The sequence below is a fragment of the Symphalangus syndactylus genome, chromosome 6 (assembly GCF_028878055.3).
Source record: "Symphalangus syndactylus isolate Jambi chromosome 6, NHGRI_mSymSyn1-v2.1_pri, whole genome shotgun sequence".
In the NCBI taxonomy this organism is placed as follows: Eukaryota; Metazoa; Chordata; class Mammalia; order Primates; family Hylobatidae; genus Symphalangus; species Symphalangus syndactylus.
Genome location: NC_072428.2, coordinates 18,860,995 through 18,881,479, shown reverse-complemented (window position 1 = coordinate 18,881,479; position 20,485 = coordinate 18,860,995). Strand labels below are relative to the sequence as shown.

Below are 20,485 nucleotides of genomic sequence, written 5' to 3'. Positions count from 1 at the left end.
TGTATGTGGCCAAACCACTGATCATACCGATTTCCTTATTTTTTTGACCTTTCTGAAGCACTCAAAATAGATTACCTTTTTTTTCCCCATTAAAAACATGAGATTCAGAGATGGAAGTTATAGTTTAGGAAGAAGAAAAAAAAAGACAAAACTGGGTTGAAACCAACAGTATGAACCAGGAAGATGCATTAGCGTATCTCTCTTTAGCCTCCCCACACTGGGACAGTTGGTCCAAAGGAAATGTGTACAGCTCAAGCAGTGGATATGGAACTTGACTTGACTGCAGAGGAATTAGGGAAAACCAACATTTTAGTTAGTGCAGTAAATGAAATGTTGGATAAATGAAATGTTCTGAAAACTGGTTGAAGATATAGGGCAAGTTTAAGACGACAGATACAGCATATCAACTGAAATAATTCTGGTAAGTCATCTAAAATTTTGTACTTTTATTTCTCATTCTACAAAATGGAGATACTTATCACTTACTTTTTTCCTCATGGATTTATTTTAGGGGGAGGGCCCTTGACTTAATGGATATGAAGGCGTTTTGTAAATTTTTTAGCAGTATACAATTATAGGTGTTAATACTAACTTATGAATGTAACTTAATTAACATGCTACAGATATGATTTCTAGATTTTCAAATTTTATAAGCCAGAATGTATGCATGTGTGTTTGTATGTGTGTGTATTAATTTGCTACTGATATACATTCATTAAATTATTATTTTTCAGGTTAAAAAGATTTACTTGTGATCTCTAAAATTTTTCGAAAAGGAAAAATTGTGAAAAGGACATGAAGGACAGTCTTAAAACTGAATACATTTAGTTTTATAAAAAACTCCTTACATTTTCATTTTTTTCCCCATTCTTCTCCGACGAGTGAAGTCTTCATTACGGAGCATGAGACGAAAAATCAATGTTTAGAAACTACTGATTTAGAAGCTGCCTTTCAGAGGTATAAAATTTTTATTACTTCAGGTAATAAAATCACAGAAGATTGTTTTGTAAATTCAGAAAACACTGAAAAGTATGTTAGTCATGACCTCTTGAATGCCATACACACTAAAAGTTGAATGCAGCCCTACTATAAAATTATGACTTTGAATACTGGTTTGTTTGGTCAATTGAAATATTGTGAAACTATTGGGTGAAAATATTCAGAGTATCAAAACATATACTTCTGCTTCTATAGCAAATAAAAAAAGAGAAAAACCTGCTAAGATTTATTAGGCTGATGCAAAAGTAATTGCGTTTTTTTTTTTTTGCCATTTTTTTAATGGCAAGAAACACAATTACTTTTGCATCAGCCTAATACATTTGGCTGTGTACTTGACTTGTCCAGTAAATTATGAGCTTTTGGGAAAACAGGACCATAGCAATTAGGACATTGCCTTTTTTTATTTTGTAAACACATATTAGCTCTGATAAGTGTTATGAGTCCAACGTAACATTTAGGATCAAGTATAGATAATTTAAAATGGTTTGGTAAGCTGAATAATGGGCCCCCAAATATATCCACATAATAATCTCTGGAATTTGGGAATGTTACCCTGTGTGGTACAAGGGACTTAGCAGATGTGATTAACTTAAGGATATTGAGATGAGGAGATGCTTCCAGATTTTAAAGGTGGGCCCAATGTAATCACAATGATCCTCACAGAAGAATGCAGGAGAAGTCAGAGGAGAAGGCAATGTTGTGATGGAAGCCGTAACTGGAATGATGCAATTTGAAGATGGAGGAAGACGTCCAGAACCGAAGGATACAGGTGACCATTAGAAATAGGCAAGAAGGCCAAGTGCAGTGGTTCACGTCTGTAATCCCAGCACTTTGGGAGGCGAAGGCGGGCGGATCATAAGGTCAGGAGATCAAGACCATCCTGATCAACATGGTGAAACCCCGTCTCTACTAAAATAACAAAAATGAGCCTGGCGTGGTGGTGTGTGCCTGTAGTCCCAGGTACTCAGGAGACTGAGGCAGGATAATCACTTGAACCCAGGAGGCGGAGGTTGCAGTGAGCGCAACTGCACTCCAGCCTGTGTGACAGAGCAAGACTCCATCTCAAAAAAAAAAAAAAAAGAAAAAAAAGAAAGAAAAGAAATAAGCAAGAAAAATGAGTTTTCTCTGCAAAGCATCAAAAGGAACCAGCCCTGCCAACTCCGTGACTTTGGCCCAGTGAAAATAACTTTAGACCTCTGACCTCCACAACCATAAGAGGATATTTTGTGTTGTTTTACATGACTATGTTGTGACAGTTTATTATTGTAGCAATAGGAAACTAGGACAAGTAGTAAGTAGTATTCAACCTCTTTTAAAATTAAAGCCTAGGCTACTTGCAAATGATGACACAATTGGAATCTGTTGCATTCTTCTGTACACACCAAGCATTACAGAACATTTAAAAGCCAGCTTCTACTACAGGGCTATAGCTGAGGGAATAATAAGGATTGCTTTTCTATTCACCTTCTTGGTTTATTATTATTTTCAATTTCTAAGAAGACATTGTATCCTATTAAATGTATAAGATATGTTTGAATGCATCAAATAGGTTTATAATAGAAAGTTCTTATAATCAGACTGCGATGATCTGAATGTCCATGTCCTCCGAAAATTCGTATGTTGAAAGCCTATCTTCCAAAGTTATGATATTAGGTGGAGCCTTTGGTAGATGAATACGTCACGAGGTCAGAGACTACATGAGCGAGAATGGTGGCCTTATAAAACAGACCAAGAAAAAGACCCCTTGCCCTTTCCACCCTGTGAGGTTACAGTGAAAAGATGGCCTACCAGGAAGTGGACTGTCACCAGATACCGAATTTGCTTGGACTTCCCAGCCTCCAAAACTGTGACACAAATTTCTGTTGTTTAGAAGCCACTCAGTTTGTGGTATGTTGTTATAGCATCATGAAATGGCAAAGACTGAAAATGGAAAGCCCAAATAGAATGAAAAGGTGGAGGAAAGGCAATTTTTTTTTCTCTGTGTTTAAGCCAGGACATCCATCTTCTCCTCACCTTGGATATCAGTGCTCTACCAGACTGAGACTTACACCATGGCCCATCCCTTGCTCTCATGCCCCACCTTTCAATCCCCCTCTGGGACCTTCAGACATTGGCTTTCCTGGTTCTCCAGCTTGCAGAGCTAGCTTGCAATTGCAATGCAATTAAGTGCATTGTTTTCAAGAGAAAGAAACTTTGTATTAGTAGGTCAAAGAAAATTTGGCTGGGCACGGTGGCTCATGCCTGTAATCCCAGCACTTTGGGAGGCTGAGGCAGGTAACCTGACCAATATAGTGAAACCTCATCTCTACTAAAAATACAAAAATTAGCCAGGTGTGGTGGCATGCACCTGTAGTCCCAGCTACTCAGGAGGCAGAGACAGGAGAATTGTTTGAACCCAGGAGGCAGAGGTTACAGTGAGCCAAGATCATGCCACTGCACGGCAGCCTGGGTGACAGAGCAAGACTCTGTCTCAAAAAAGAAAAAAAAAGAAAATTAATTGGAAGGATATGATGTGGCTCATGAGGTTTAAATAAAATAATAAAGTGCTATCTTTGGATAGACCAGGTCATTCCAGGTGCATAAACTAAATGTTTATCTCTTCAGGAGATAAGTCACCTCTAGGGTATTTAAAACAAAAGCAATGACATTTCTCATTAAATTTGACATTCAAGTTTCCAAACTCAAGAGTAATACAGAGAGCATAATTTAACTAGCTTGAGCCATATGCTTTCTCTTCAGTTAGCAGAAAGCTGGATACTTTGATTGATGGACCCAGGAAACACAAAGCACAGCGATGAAGAAGTAATTCCTCAAACAGAACTGGAAGGTGTTCTTACTAGAAGAAAATGAGAATGAATGCTTAGCAGTCAAAAAAAGTAAGTCCGTAAATAAATAAACACACATGCATGCATACCAAATACTACTGTCAGTGCTATGGCAACCTTCCCTGTTTCTTAAGAGTGATCAGTTACACAATTAGACACTTATATTTTATAGATATCAGTTCATAGTTCTTCGCAATAGGGCCAGGTAGCACCTAAGAAATGGCATACATTATGAATAGCTGCTAAAAATTAAGCAATGAACATAAGGGTAGTGGCTGTTCGTGACCTCAATAACTACACACATTCTCCATTTTAGCTGTCATGCCTCAGTGAATATGTAATAGATAATCTTGATTGTAGTCTCCATTTTTATGGCATTTAATTTTGGACAGCCATGATTCACTTCGGAGGAATATGTTTATTAAGGCATTAATACATCCCGGCATTAGTGTGATGCTCCAGGAATGTTGGGAGGGCAATATTTTATACTCGGAAAACACACCAGAGAAGGTAAACCAAAGCCTGGGTAACCATGATGTTAACCTCTGATGGATGTAAATCACTAACAGGAGATATTAAGGAGTAAAAACAAACAAAAAATAATGACAATTACGGTGGCCTAATTTACCCACATATACAAAAGAGTAGAAACTTGAACAAAGTTTGTAAATCCTTAAAAGATTAAACAAAGTGGTGGCCACTATTATTAAGGCATGAAGAGTGAAGTCACAATACCCTTACAGATGAAAATAAAATTAAAGCTAACACTGTGGTATAGCGACTACTTACATGCCATTTCATTTTATTAGGCATTATAATTAATCTAGACAGTCTCAGCATTTACAAAAGGTTTCTGACCTTGTCATTGTCCAATCAAAGCAAGTAAAGCAGACAAAACCAAAAGCTGTCTTTGAAATCAGCTTGGAAATATCTCTTATACAGATCATGCTGATTGCCAAAAGTAAACATACTAATAACAATACAGGCAGTGATAGGGTTTGGCTGTGTCCCCACCAAAATCTCAACTTGAATTGTATCTCCCAGAATTCCCATGTGTTGTGAGAAGGACCCGGGGGAGATGATTGAATCACAGGGGCCGGTCTTTCCGGTACTATTCTTGCAATAGTGAGTAAGTCTCACAAGATCTGATGGATTTATCAGGGGTTTTCACTTTTGCTTCTTCTTCATCTGCTCTTGCCGCAGCCATGTAAGAAGTGCGTTTCTCCTTCAGCCATGATTCTGAGGCCTCCCCAGCCATGTGGAACTGTAAGTCCAATTAAACCTCTTTTTCTTCCCAGTCTCAGGAATGTCTTTATCAGCAGTGTGAAAATGGACTAATACAGGCAGTAATTCAGACAGGTAACATTTTTGTCTATCTTTCATGCAACATAATAATTTAGCATTTGTAAATAACAACAGACAGGATACTTTCTATAATGAGGGAAACAGATCCTGTTTTACATGAGGGAAAATTAAATAATCTGAACTTTATAACTCTCAATGTTAGTTTAGACATTTTCTGTTCAAAAATATCCTTTAGATTAGGAATAATTTAAATACATATGGTATAAATTAAGAATGATAACTATAAATTAAGAATGATAACTATAAATTAAGAATGATAAATTAAGAATGATAATTCAGTCATATTTGGAATTGTGGCACTTTTATATGCAGGGGAGATGAAAGCTAAGAGACCAGAAAGTACAGAATGCGAAGGATTTTAGTCTGGAAGAAATTTGCTCTATGTCAGATTTTTTATCAATGAAATGAATAATCTCCTGTGCTGTTCAAGCCATACACATACATACACATACAGACACAACTGTGTAACAAACCTAGAACAGGTCACATAAGAGATGAAACCCACTGGAGAAATCAATATTAAAGCCTGTTGAGTCCTTTGTCCTATAATCAAGGGTCTGCATTCTTGTTCTGAGAGATAAGCATGTACATTTAGCTTTGAGAACTTCTTCAGTGTATTGTGTCTATGTACATGTATCTGTTTCCATGTAAACACTTTAAAAATATTAATTTGTGTTCTATCTAGACTGACATCCAATCTATATACAGTCATCTCTCAGTATTCATGTTTGGGGGATTGGTTCTAGGAACTCACAACCCCTACAGATACCCAAATCTGTGGGTGCTCAAGTCCCTTATGTAATATTGTATTTGCATAAAACCTATGCATATTCTCCCATATACTTTAAATGATTTCTAGATTACTTTTAATGCTGAATGCAATGTAAGTGCTATGTAAGTAGTTGCTGTACTGTAGTGTTTAGGGCAGAATGACCAAAAACAAATCTGTATATGTTTAGTACAGATGCAACATCCTGTCCTAGGCCTAACTATACTTTCAATCTAAGGTTGGTTGAATCCACAAATGTAGAACCCATGAATTCAGAGGGCTGACTATATAAATTTAATAATTTATTTTTAGGTTCTAACAAAAAATATTTGAGTGTCAGATATTATGTTAAGCAGACTGGAGACAAAGGAACACTGAAATGCAGTCTCCACTTCTCGGTGCTTGTGTGAAAATACAGTTAATGTACAACACAAATGATATCAAAACAAACATGTTGTTGGTCAGAAATGAAGCATAGAGAATATGGAACATTTTCTGAATCAAGGGTTGGCAAACTTTTACTATCTGCTAGATAGCAAATATATATATATAATATATATATGATACTTTAAGTTCTAGGGTACATGTGCACAATGTGCAGTTTCCTTACATATGTATACATGTGCCATGTTGGTTTGCTGCACCTATTAACTCATCATTTACATTAGGTATTAGGATAAATACCTGAAGTAAAAATATTTTAAGCTTTGTGGGCCATGCGGTTTTTGGTCACAACTATCTGCTGTTGTAGTATGAAAATAGCCATGAACAATACTTAAATGAATAGGCATGGCTGTGTTCCAATCAAACTTTATTTAGGAAACTTTGTGGTGGGGGGGTGATGGTAAATTTGACCCACTGGCCATACTTGGCTGAATCTTTATCTAGATCTTGAAAAACAAGATGGAACTAAACAGCTGTAGAAATATATAAATATTGTATCAGGCAGAAGGAACAGAATAGTCAAAGCACGAAGACTTGAGAGGTATCTGAGCAGGTTGAAAAATGATTTCAGTGTCTATACCTGTGCTGTACAGCTAGAGATAAATTAAGTGATTGCATATTTAATCAATACAGCAACTCTATTCTTACTGATGAGAAAGGCCATAATAATATGGAGAAAATGGGATTCAAATATTCAAATACAAGTTTGATTTTAAAACCCTGCTCTTTGCACTGTACCTTGTTTCTTTAGTCTGAGAAACATATACTTGTTAAATACTGAATACTTGGCAATTACATGTCTCTACCTTTTATACGGAAATTACACTGCGTGGATCTAAAAGTAATTAACATGTCTGGTGAGCTCCCCTTGCTTAAAATGCTGAGGAATAAGAAATAAATAAATTTACTTATAATTGCATGGTTAGTACTATGTAATTAATCTGCCCTGAAACACCAGTTAATCATGAATTACAGGTTGCCAAACAGACTGAATTTGAAATAGATTCACTTTTAAATTTTCTTTTGCTCAATGTTGTAGGACAGATTCTGCTTTCATTCGCCCACCATTGGCTACAAGTGGAAATAACTCCATTTCCTTTAACACTTTCCCATTGTAATGCCACACAAACACATGTTCTTGTTGGACTCTCAATTAATTATAACAGAAACTGTAAAGCACCCTCTGTGCTTCTTCTGAAATTTTGAAATTCTATCAATCATTTTTGCCTGCCGCCTTGGGAAAACAGTGATGCTGTATTTAGGCTAAAAGATGGGAAAGTTATTAGACATCTGTGTTAAAAATAAATAGGCAAAATCACCATTGAGAGTTTTCAAATTGAAGTCACTGCAACATACAAAATGGGATCAAGGAGTGACTTCTAAACATTTGTCATTCATATGCTTAAAGATTTCATAAAATCAATTAAACACATCAAAACAGAAATCTGGAGCTCGGCTATACTTCATTAGGTTTATTAACTGTGACGCCAACAGCTTAATATAAATTATTCTCCTATGAGTACCCAAGAAGAGAACTAAACACTTTTTAAAAAGATGAAAAAAAGATTGCATGGTTTTCAGTGTTATGATTATTAATGAGCCCACATATATTTGGTGCTGTTGAATCATCCCTAATTAGTTTGGATGTTACAATAAATAACGTTGATCATTCCATCATGTAAAAGCCTTCTCTCTACATAGAATGATAGAACGAGAAGACCTACAAGATTAATTCATCCTCCACTTTCATTTTTCACAGAAGGAAACTGAAGAACACAGAGGGGGTCACATAGCTAGTTAAAAACAGAGAGGATATTGCTAAATCTTACTGTTCTTTACACATTACCATATTTCTTTGCTCGTCTTTCTTTGGAAGGGTATTCTGAACTTGAATATGTGCTGCTCTGGCAGGCTAGTTTGGTTTCATAGCTCTGTCAATGTGTTTCTTAATTTTCTATTTTTTTAAAAAAACAAATTAACCTACTTTAATTTATTCTTAATATATGATATTCTCTCTTCTTCCCTCCAAAGATGGTGGCTAAGTCCCTGCTTTATCTGATCAAATTAGACATGGAATGGACATTGCACATGTGTATAGCATCAATTTTCTAACCTTGATAAAAAGCAGTCATATCTAGATATTTCATTGGAAATTGAGTCTACTGCCTAAATCAAATACATACAATGATCTGTTATTTGCCTGGTCAGCAGCCTCCAGTTTGCTGCTGAAATGAATTCACATTTTTAAAATTAATAAAATATTCTAGTCCGCTTTTCCAGTAGTTTTTCTTCTTTTTCCCCCACTTACCAGCAACTACTCACTCTTCTTGTCCGACCTTTGTTTAAGTTGATTTCTCCGTTTATATTATTCTTAACTTTAATGGTAGTTATGCCAATATGAATGAGGCACATTTAAGCCTGGATTTCAAATTTCAGCCACGGTGCTTGCTACTCAACCCCACATGTATTTGTTGGGGATTTGCTCTATGAAAGACAGATGAATTGTTTCAGGAGATTTACAACTTAGTAAAATGAATTATAACAAGCAAGCAAACCACTGCAGCTTTCATCAGTCTTCTTCTTTTTTCTTTTTTTGAGACGGAGTCTCACTCTGTCGCCCAGACTGGAGTACAGTGGCATGATCTCGGCTCACTGCAAGCTCTGCCTCCCGGGTTCATGCCATTCTCCTGCCTCAGCCTCCCAAGTAGCTGAGACTACAGGCGCCCGCCACCACGCCTGGCTAATTTTCTGTATTTTTAGTAGAGACGGGGTTTCACTGTGTTAGCCAGGATGGTCTTGATCTGCTGACCTCGTGATCCACCCGCCTCGGCCACCCAAAGTGCTGGGATTACAGGTGTGATAATCAGTCTTCTTTCTTACAAAGATTATTGTCTTCAGCTGGGAGGAGCTAGAAGGTAACTTAATGACCATGCAAAAGAAAGAAGATTTTAGAATCTCTGTCTTTAATGTCGGTGTCTTATGGGCAATTTGAAAACTGTCATTTCCCCCAGTAAATTTATTCTTATAATTTTTTTCTACTTTTAAACTATGTGGTTTTTGAGAGTAGAAATAGAGTCTCATTTATTTTTCTGTTTTTTTAAAATAATACTGTGGTAAAGAGTATTAATATTAGAGATCATAAATGTCTTGCTAAAGAGCTCAACATGATCAGGTGTAATCAGAAAACAATCTTAGTATTTTCCACCTCTTTCTTCAAATGTATCTTGTCAGATATTCTTTGCCATTTCCTGGAAAATAAATTAGATATAGTTGTTAGCTTTGTAATGACACACGTCCCACAATTTTCAGGTTATTCTTGTTTTATTTTCAATGATTAAAATGAAATTTCTGTTCTCCTCGTGAATTTAAAGCTTTTTCCAGCCTCACCAGCTCACATCTGTCCAGCAGTGAGGAATGTGAGATGGTCTGTTCTGCCTCCTTTTTCAAATTTCCTTTTACTCTGCTAGATCACCCAACCTGTCTCTCTCTCTGGCTCTCTATCTCTCTGTCTCACACACACACACACACACACACACACACACTTTATTTATTCTCCCAATCATGCTTCATATTGTTCCTCCCCACAACCCATTTAGTGCTCAGCCAGAGGTGATCTTTAACCACAATCACTTACATTCCTTCTAGCATCATTCTGAAAGCTATTTCTTTTTTTTTTCTTTTTTTTCTTTTTTTATGATTATACTTTAGGTTTTAGGGTACATGTGCACAATGTGCAGGTTTGTTACATATGTATCCATGTGCCATGTTGGTTTGCTGCACCCATTAACTCGTCATTTAGCATTAGGTATATCTCTTAATGCTGTCCCTCCCCCCTCCCCCCACCCCACAACAGTCCCCGGAGTGTGATGTTCCCCTTCCTGTGTCCATGAGTTCTCATTGTTCAATTCCCACCTATGAGTGAGAACATGCGGTGTTTGGTTTTTTGTCCTTGCAATAGTTTACTGAGAATGATGTTTTCCAGTTTGATCCATGTCCCTACAAAGGACATGAACTCATCTTTTTTTATGGCTGTATAGTATTCCATGGTGTATATGTGCCACATTTTCTTAATCCAGTCTATCATTGTTGGACATTTGGGTTGGTTCCAAGTCTTTGCTATTGTGAATAGTGCCACAATAAACATACGTGTGCGTGTGTCTTTATAGCAGCATGATTTATAGTCCTTTGGGTATATACCCAGTAATGGGATGGCTGGGTCAAATGGTATTTCTAGTTCTAGATCCCTGAGGAATCGCCACACTGACTTCCACAATGGTTGAACTAGTTTACAGTCCCACCAACAGTGTAAAAGTGTTCCTATTTCTCCACATCCTCTCCAGCACCTGTTGTTTCCTGATGTTTTAATGATGGCCATTCTAACTGGTGTGAGATGGTATCTCATTATGGTTTTGATTTGCATTTCTCTGATGGCCAGTGATGATGAGCATTTTTTCATGTGTCTTTTGGCTGCATAAATGTCTTCTTTCGAGAAGTGTCTGTTCATGTCCTTTGCCCACTTTTTGATGGGGTTGTTTGTTTTTTTCTTGTAAATTTGTTTGAGTTCATTGTAGATTCTGGATATTAGCCCTTTGTCAGATGAGTAGGATGCAAAAATTTTCTCCCATTCTGTAGGTTGCCTGTTCACTCTGATGGTAGTTTCTTTTGCTGTGCAGAAGCTCTTTAGTTTAATTAGATCCCATTTGTCAATTTTGGCTTTTGTTGCCATTGCTTTTGGTGTTTTGGACATGACGTCCTTGCCCATGCCTATGTCCTGAATGGTGTTGCCTAGGTTTTCTTCTAGGGTTTTTATGGTTTTAGGTCTAACATGTAAGTCTTTAATCCATCTTGAATTAATTTTTGTATAAGGTGTAAGGAAGGGATCCAGTTTCAGCTTTCTACATATGGCTAGCCAGTTTTCCCAGCACCTGAAAGCTATTTCTTATGGTTTCTGTTTAAGCCCTTGACATAGGCTCAAGCATTTACCTCATTGATCTATTTTCTTTCTATTTCTACCTTCACGTATCTGAACTCTTAAATTCTTTCTTCTCTGTATTTTTAGCCCATTTCCATATAAGTTCCAGAATGTGTAATATTTATTTTAATGGGTAAAAATCTCATGGAATTGCAGACCCATTGCCATTCTTGTACAATGGTTGTTTCTAATCATATCAACATAGCAATAGCATGGAAATCAGCAAAATTAAAATCAGGAACCAAAACTGAATGCCAGAAACATCACCATTCTAAGACTTCTACAACATATTGATGCTTTTGATCTATAAATTTTGCTGGTGAAGACAGACCAGAAATGTGCATTTTTAAAAGTTGCACAATTCTGATTACAGAAAGATGTTATTACTGTCATTATATATATATATATATGTATGTACATATATATATGTGTGCATGTATATGTATGTATGTGTGCATGCATATATACATGTATATATGTGTACATATATACGTACATATATGTATGTATATGTATACATGTATGTGTATATATACATGTATATATGGATATATATCATATGTATATATGTGTGCATAAAATACACATACACATATGCATATATGTGTGTATGTACATATATGCATATATGTATAAGCATATGCACATGTGTAGTACATATATACATATATGCATATGCACGTGTGTGTACATATATACATATATGCATATGCATATATGTGTGTACATCTATACATATGTGCGCACACACATATATACATACACATATACACATATGTGTATGTATGTATAGATGTACACATATATATGCACACACACACGATGATACATATACATATATATTCCTGTTATGTATATATATGTCAACAATATTGCTCTATAATGAGGAAAGATTGATTTTTACCAAGCGCTTGGAAGAGTTCCCAAACACAAAGCTTTTGAATGACTCTAAAAGACTTTCAAAATGATTGTCAATCTTCTAAAACATTGATTATAGTTTCTTTTTAAAATAAGAGAATTGAATTGTTTGTTTTGAGAAAGTTCTCAAGGAGAGGTTCTCAATATTATCAATTCTTTTGCATCTAGCCTGCCATTCTGAAAACATCCACTGAGTACATACCAAGAGTTAGCCATGGGGATACTCAATCGAACAAACAAAAACTAAAGTTCCTGTCAATATGGAGCTTATTTTTCTGGTGATGAATAAAGATGTTAAATAAGTAATTGCATGAAAATTTGGTTAGTGTTATGATCTGATGAGTACAGACTATTGTGGAAGCACCTTTTTGTTTACCATGTCTAGTAATTAAATACCATGTAACAGTCAAATATAACAAATAAACAGATGCTATCTTCTTTAATCTGCCTGGAACGCACTGGATGGTTCCTTTTTGACAGCTTTCAGCTGCAATATCAAATCTTCAGAAGAGATTTTCCCTTAAAAAATATCCTCATCTAGTCCTTTCATTCCTCCACAATATTTTAATTGCCTGTATAGTTTTCTTGCTTTTTTATTTACTTACTCATTATCTGTATTTCTGTCTGAGTGTTTACTACTTATTTCCAAAGTCTAGACTGGGATTAGGCATATAATAGTTATTCAATATTTGTAGGTTAATTGAATAATAATGATATATAAATATACCCACTTGCATATAAGTCTTGTTAGTATTTTGTTAAAACAATTGATTCATTAATATGGTTTTCATAACCTTTAGAAAACTAGCCACCTTTTTTCTTTGTTAACTGTTAGTAATATTTCATTGTATGTATCTACCACATTTTCTTTATTCATTCATCCATTGATAGACATTTAGGTTACTTCCAGGGCTTTGATGTTGTAAATAATGTTGCAAAAAAACAAGAAACTGCAGATATCTCTTCAAAATACTCATTTCAAAACAAAAGAAATCTTACCATCTGCAACAACATGGAAGAACTTGAAGGGCATTATGCTAAGTGAAATAAGGCAGAAATGGAAAAGGGCAGATACTATATGATATTACTTATGTGATGATTCTGAAGCAGTCAAACTCAGAGGAGCAGAGAGTGGAATGGTGGTTGCCAGGAGATGGGGGAAGGGAAAATGGGGACGTATTAGTCAAATAATATAAAGTTTCAGTTTTACAAGATGAGTAGGTGCTAAATACCTACTGTACAACATCGTGCCTATGGTTAGCAATGTTGTATTGTATACTTGGAAATATGCTAGGAGGTTGTATCTCATGTTAACTGTTATCACAGATAAATAATAATCATCATGATAAACAAGAAGGGGAAAGAAACTTTTGGAAGCAATAGATAGGTTGTTTATACATAGAATGTGGTGATGGTTTCCTGGACGTATATTTATCTCCAAAACTCGTCAAGTTATATATATGAAATATGTAAAACTTCTTGTTGGTCATTAATGCCGCAATACAATGGTATAGAAAATAAAACAAAGCAGAAAATAGCCACACCAAAATCTATTACCAGATTCAAGGTAATAGGCTTTTGCTTTTTTGCCTGAGAAGCACTCATTCAGCCTTTCTTTGGTAATACCACCACGTTTTTTTCCTTGGGAAATGACATCTTGTGTAATGTAAGTTTAATTATTTTCATTGGGAAACAGTCTGAAAATGAAGCCAACACATAGAAAAGCAACAGTACAATAAAGTTTCCTGATATAAGCATTTTAGTACCTAGATTCAGTTCTAAGCTAGACTTTCCCTATGGATTTCATTGTATCAGCTGATTTCTACAGGGTTTGTGTCACTTGAAAGTGAAAGAGCTATTTCTAATAATCTGTTATTTTGTGGATGGATGTGTCTTAATACCTGTGAACTTCAAATTCCATCTGTTTCTTTGTTAACATCGCCATCATGTATTCTAATTTTTTTACTCACAATGTTTGTGTACTTATTTCTGCTCACTCAAAACTTACACTTAGATATGCTCTATCATGGCCTCTCTAGCATCATTTCTCATCATGACTTTCCAGCTTTAACTCTCCTACTAATTACCTCAGTTTCTATGATTATATTTCTATATAATATAATATATGTACCATGAGAATGTTAATCAGGTGGCCACCACATGTTTTGTTTCCTAGAAGGGTTATAGATTAGGTGTATAACCTATTGATTCACTGTATTTGGGTAAAGTGACTATACCTCACTTTTCTACTAAGGAGATGGGCAGAATAGATTTACAATATGGTATAAAATTTAACTACCTAAAGGGATATTGGACAGAAAGTTCCCTATAAGGACAATGAGCATGGTAGACAATACTATATTCAGGGTTAATATTGGTACATGGATTGAACATAATAGATGCTCAATTAATGATTACTACTTATGGTTGTCTGTGCTTGTTATAAGAGAGGAATCTTTAGCTTTTACTAGAAAGTATATAAATAATCAAGGTGATGGTACAGAGGTTTTCTTGTTGCTTTTTACTAGAGTTGATGCATTGTTCAAAGTGAATAACCAGTGATATAACAAAAATCACTATGTTTAACCCAGATTTTTCTTACTCTCAGCCCCAAATTCTCACTATTATCCTTCTACTAGTAGGTATATGGCCCAGATTGTAGAGGAGTTAAAAGAAGTAATCAATTCACTAGTGGGAAACCCTACATTTGCTGGACCACCCTTCCATGATAATAATGCTCATAAAGAATTTCCGTATGTATCAGCTTATCTGATTTAATATTGCAAAGTTTTGAAATTTTTGTTTCATCCCTTATTTAATACCTGAGAGAATTTTATTTTACAGAATTTCTATGATTTTTAAGTCCGTATCTTACAGTTTGGCTAATCTACTCTGCTTGTTTATTCTTCTTTTTGTAAATATAAACTAAGCAAAATCTCAATGCCTAGGTCAGGGATTCTAGGCATGATCCTTCTTTAGTTCATTACCTATAACACATAACCGATGACTCACACTGGTACAGTTTTTCCTGGATGCCATCATAAAATATACTGTATTTTACTTTAATATTCAGACTTCTGAATGCAGTAGGAGTTACAAAGTCACTAATTTTCACAGCCTGGAAAATATTTTTGTTAGTCATCAATTAATCATTATAAAGTATTAGTTGATTCTCTAGGATATATTTCTGTTCTGATTTGTAAAATTTTAAGAATATGTTATATAGCTGGAGGTAAAGGAGGGCTAAATTATAACTCAAATGCCAAGTAGACGCTTCAGCTTTTTCTTGCAAAATGAACTTATGTCTCCTTATATTTATTACTGACAGCCATATTTTATGATGGAGTTGAATCACATAATAGACATCAACCATTTGTTCCTTACTGATGAGAAGAGAGCCTTTCCTATGTTTAACAGCCAAATTCTTTGCATGGCATTTTGCAGGAGATGATAAAAGCAGCAATTGTCTTTTTCAAATAGTGAAACATCAAATTTCGCTGTGATCTCTAGTATTCTTGAAAGTGCTTCTATGACAGAAGCATGGATAATAGACGTATTTAGATTTGTGAGGAAGATAAATACATGAGGATTAGTGGCTTAAAGATGTAAAATAATAAATACATTGCTAGATAGACTTGGCCCTCGAACCAGACGATACAGACACATTTGGCAAGTTATACAGAACCATGTGGAACAACCATTTTTATTAAGCTATTTAGCCCTAAGTGGCTTCAAATAAAAGAGCAATTCCTAACATTTGCTAACACAAGAGGGTATGTAATCAAAGAGGTACAATGTAAAAGAAGTCACATTTGCTCCCAACGGTACATGCAGGTTCTCATGTGGCAGAAGAGAGAGGTTCCGTCCAGGTAGAAATAAAGTTGACTTTTCAGTATATAGAATGAATGATAGATAAATTCTACAGAGAGACATATAAATATAAGAAAGAAAGAAGAAAAAAAGAAAGGAAGGAAAGAGAGAAAGAAAGAGGAAGAAAGAAAAGAAAGGAAAAGAAAAGAGAAAAGGAAAGAAAAGAAAAGAAAAAAGAAAAGAAAAGAAAAGAAAAGAAAGACCTACAAGAGTGTGCTTACTTTCCTAGCACATGTGAAGAGAAGAGACCAAAAGAGAAAGGCATAGTTTCTTTCATGTTTAAGACCTTTAAAAAGAAGAGTGACCTTATGTTCCAGCAAATGTGGCCTCATCAGGTCTGAAACTGAGTAACAGAAGCTCACGTTCTGTCCTTTGGTGATGATGTAGAGGGAGGTGGAGACAGTGATAGAGATTGCTTCCTTATCTTCAAATGGACAGTATATAAAATAACACATTAGTAATACAACTCTGGATATTTGCAAGTAAAAGCTATATTGCCTTTTGGTATGAATTTCTAGCTTTGTAACTGTGGAAAGAAATCAAGAGGTGTTAAAAGTCACCCACGACCTCTATACTTTTAGGTTTGTGTGCATGCTAAGGGTGTGTGTATCTCAATAAAATTAGTGATCATATTTCTACATACTACCAAAAATTAGACTCTCACAGAATGACCACACTCTGAAAAGATTATTTTTTAAAAGAATTAGACATTACAGTTTTTCCATTTGTTTTTGTATATAAGAAAGTCCTATACTGGCAAAAACATGAAAAGATTTATGAAGAATACTATTATTTGAAGAATGACTAGTAATACTAAATGCCTGAAAATAATCCCAAATATCTATTCATAGGGACTTTGTTAAATAAAAAAATAGCTCATAGATGCAATAAAGAACCATGTAGCTGCAACAAAAGGAATAAAAGATAGCTCTATGTACTAATACAAAATAATTGGCAGGAAATGCTATTAAATAAAGTAAGGAAGAGAAAGCTTTGTATGTTAGCCCATATTTTTATCCAAGAATGAAGAAAATTAACAGATATATGTATTTATTTATATACCTTAGTAGAAAGATAATAAAGTAAATAAAGTAATAAAGTAATAGAGTAATAACATAAAGTAAATAAGGGAAAAATATAATAAAAATAAATAAGGTAATAAAAATTGTTACCTAAAAGGGAAACAAAAAAAATTGAGAGCAGATAGGGATACAGATTATTTTTTAATATGTCTACTTTTTTATGTTTTACTTGAGACTCTCTGTGAAATTTTTATTACTATAAAATTAACTTACATTAAAACTGAAAGTTAGCTGAAATAAAGTGAATATGCAGTTGGTAGAATAAAACACAAATAAAAAAATTATCAGCCAATGAACAGTTTCTTACTATCCAAAATTGGAATGATTTTTGAATCAATTAGAATAATAATTGAAATCAATTGAAATACATTTGATATTCTGTTTCATGTGTGAGAGTAAAGAAGATATAAAAGTAGCCATGAACTGATAATTTTAAAAGTTAGATAATGAGAACATTGTGTTTCAATGTACCATTCTCTTTACATTTTTATATGTTTGAAATTTTCTATAAACAAAGCCCTAAAAAAGACAATTTACATACCCATAGAAAAACCAGGGCTAATTTACATCATGGCGTTGCATTACAGAACACTGTGTATATTAACCATAAGTGATTTATCTCACCTAAACAGAAGTTGAAGAGAGGATAAAATGATCTGCCAAGCAGATTTCTTTTCTATTTTGTTTCCACAAATCATAACAAGAGATAAACTGTTTAATTAAGCTATTTACGATGCTAAAATTGTTCTATTTCCAAACTCAGAAATGCAAAGCATAACTTGAGCTGCAGTGCATATGCTTATGAAAGAAGAGTCAAGAAGTAGCAAAGGGCTTTCTTGAGGCTGTGCAGTGAGGTGATTAAGATGGACGGTAGAGTTACACTAGCCAATATGGTAGCCACTGGCCACAAAATACTGTTTAAATTAAAATTAATTAAAATTCAATACAATTAGAAGTTTTATCTCTTTATTCACACTAGCTGCATTTCGAGCTACATTGTCACATGTGGGTAATGGTTACTTTATTGAACAGTGCCGATGGAAATTTTCTATCATCACAGAAATTTCTACTGACCAGAACTTAGCCAGAGGGAGTTTCCCTGTTTCAAAATCCCAGCTCTACTCATTATTGACTATATCAACTTTCTGATCTTTAGTATCACTTTTTTTGTGTGTGTTTGTTTGTTTTGTTTTGTTTTGTTTTTGAGACAGAGTTTCGCTTTTTTTTGCCCAGGCAGGAGTGCAGTGGCACTATCTCGGCTCACTGCAACCTCCACCTCCCAGGTTCAAGCAATTCTCCTCCCTCAGCCTCCCAAGTAGCTGAGTTACAGCCACACACCACCAGGCCTGGCTAATTTTGTATTTTTTAGTAGAGTTGGGGTTTCACTATGCTGGCCAGGCTGGTCTCGAACTCCTGACCTCAAGTGATCCGCCCGCCTTGGCCTCTCAAAGTGCTGGGATTATAGGCATGAGCCACTGCACCCTGCCCGGTTTCCCAATTTTTACAAAATGTTATTAAAAATAGTAGAACTAACCTCTAGGGTGGGAGCGTGGGTTTTAAAAGGCATTTAGAACGATATCTGTACAATGTGAACACTTAAGAAATATTGTTTCTTTGATATAAACCATCCCCTGAAATAGCTATTAAATGGATTAGACAGTCCTGTCTCTAATTGCATTGCACATGAAACGTTTTGCAATGAAGCATTCTGAGCATTGCTTAACTGATTTTAGAATGTTGACAAACTCAGAGCTCTAAATACAGATTTAAAAACTTGACAAAATCCACAAATTGCTTTTCACAGATTCTCATGATACATTGTTTTGCTTAGGTTTTATGATTGAAACTGTCTGTGTAGTATTTAGACAACAGATTCTTTCTGTTTAGAGAATCTGAGAGATATTTAATCAGTGTGGTAAGCAGAACAATGGGTCCCCAGAGATATTCATGCTGTAATCAATGGAATTTGTGATTATGTCATAAGGCAAATATATAATCAAGGTAAGGTAACATAATCAAGATAACAGAAAATTCCATATATATATATATTTATCAAGTTCCATATATATATTTGCCTTATGACATGTATACATATATATATATACACACACACATACACACACATATGCTTGCAGAAGCAATTAAACTTACAGAGTTTAAAACAGGGGGATTGCCCTAGGTTATTTGGATGAGCTCATTGCAATAATGTGTGCCCTTAAAAGTGGAAGACAGGAACAGATGAGTCAGTGAGATAAGATGAAGGTAGAGTCAGCAAGATTTGAACCATGAAAGGAGTTAGATTAGCTGTTGCTGGCTTTGCAGACAGGGAAAGGAGACACCGATCAAGGCATGCATAAGACCTCTTAAGGCTGGATGTGGCTCTCAGTTGAGAGCCAGCAAAAAAACAGGGATCTTAATTCTGCTGCCACAAGAATTTGAATTTTGCCAACAACCCGAAGGAGTAGGGAATCAGCTTCTCTTCTAGAGGCTCCAGAAAGAAACTCAGCTTCGCTACCCTCTTGATATTACCCCAGTGACGCTGGTATTATTTTGATCTACAGAACGTTAAAAGAAGAAAATCTGTATTCTTTTAAGCTGCTATATTTTTGATAATTTGTTGTGGCAGCAATAGAAAGGTAGATAATAGAAAATGCATTTAAAATCTGACAAGGCAAAAGCCCTCAGCTTTTTAATATGCTACTGCTATGTTATCATGACAGAAAAATATAGGTCTTATCAATTAAGGTCCTCGTTAGAATTTAACTTGATAAAAATATTGAGCTGAATATAAGACCACATTCACATTCTGAGGGAAAGTTCGTAATGTATTTTTGATGATGTATGAATTGATATAAAAGAACGCTGATTAATGTTCCCTCTGATGACAAAAGCAGTGTCATTCTTGACAAGATCAAATAATAATAAACAAGATAAAATAAAGTTTTAATATACATCACAATTTGATCCCAACTCTAGATTATGAACTAAATATACAAGAGGTAACTGCCCCTTACTTCATGATAACTAACTTCTGAGTTGGAGAGAAATGTCCTCTAATCCGATCAGTTGATTTCTTTCTATTATCTTTTAAAGGACCCATGGCATTTTGGTATGCCTAGAAAATTATTTTAATTGAGTCTAAAAAAAATAAAGCTTTAATGTTTTAGTCTTTACAGATAGAGTTATTTTACATATGTAAAAACAAAATTGCTAATATTAAAAATTTTTGCATGACTAGTAG

General features: G+C 34.9%; 1 long non-coding RNA gene across 1 annotated transcript in view; it reads left to right on the top strand.

Moving 5' to 3' along the window:
- The first annotated feature begins 5,038 nt into the window (after window positions 1-5,038).
- The window catches only part of LOC134736988 (uncharacterized), a 92,908-nt gene continuing 77,461 nt past the window's right edge, over window positions 5,039-20,485 (top strand). Inside the window, exon 1 of the long non-coding RNA XR_010121493.1 lies at window positions 5,039-5,090. This is a non-coding gene — a long non-coding RNA (uncharacterized lncRNA). The remainder of the gene's footprint in view (window positions 5,091-20,485) is intronic.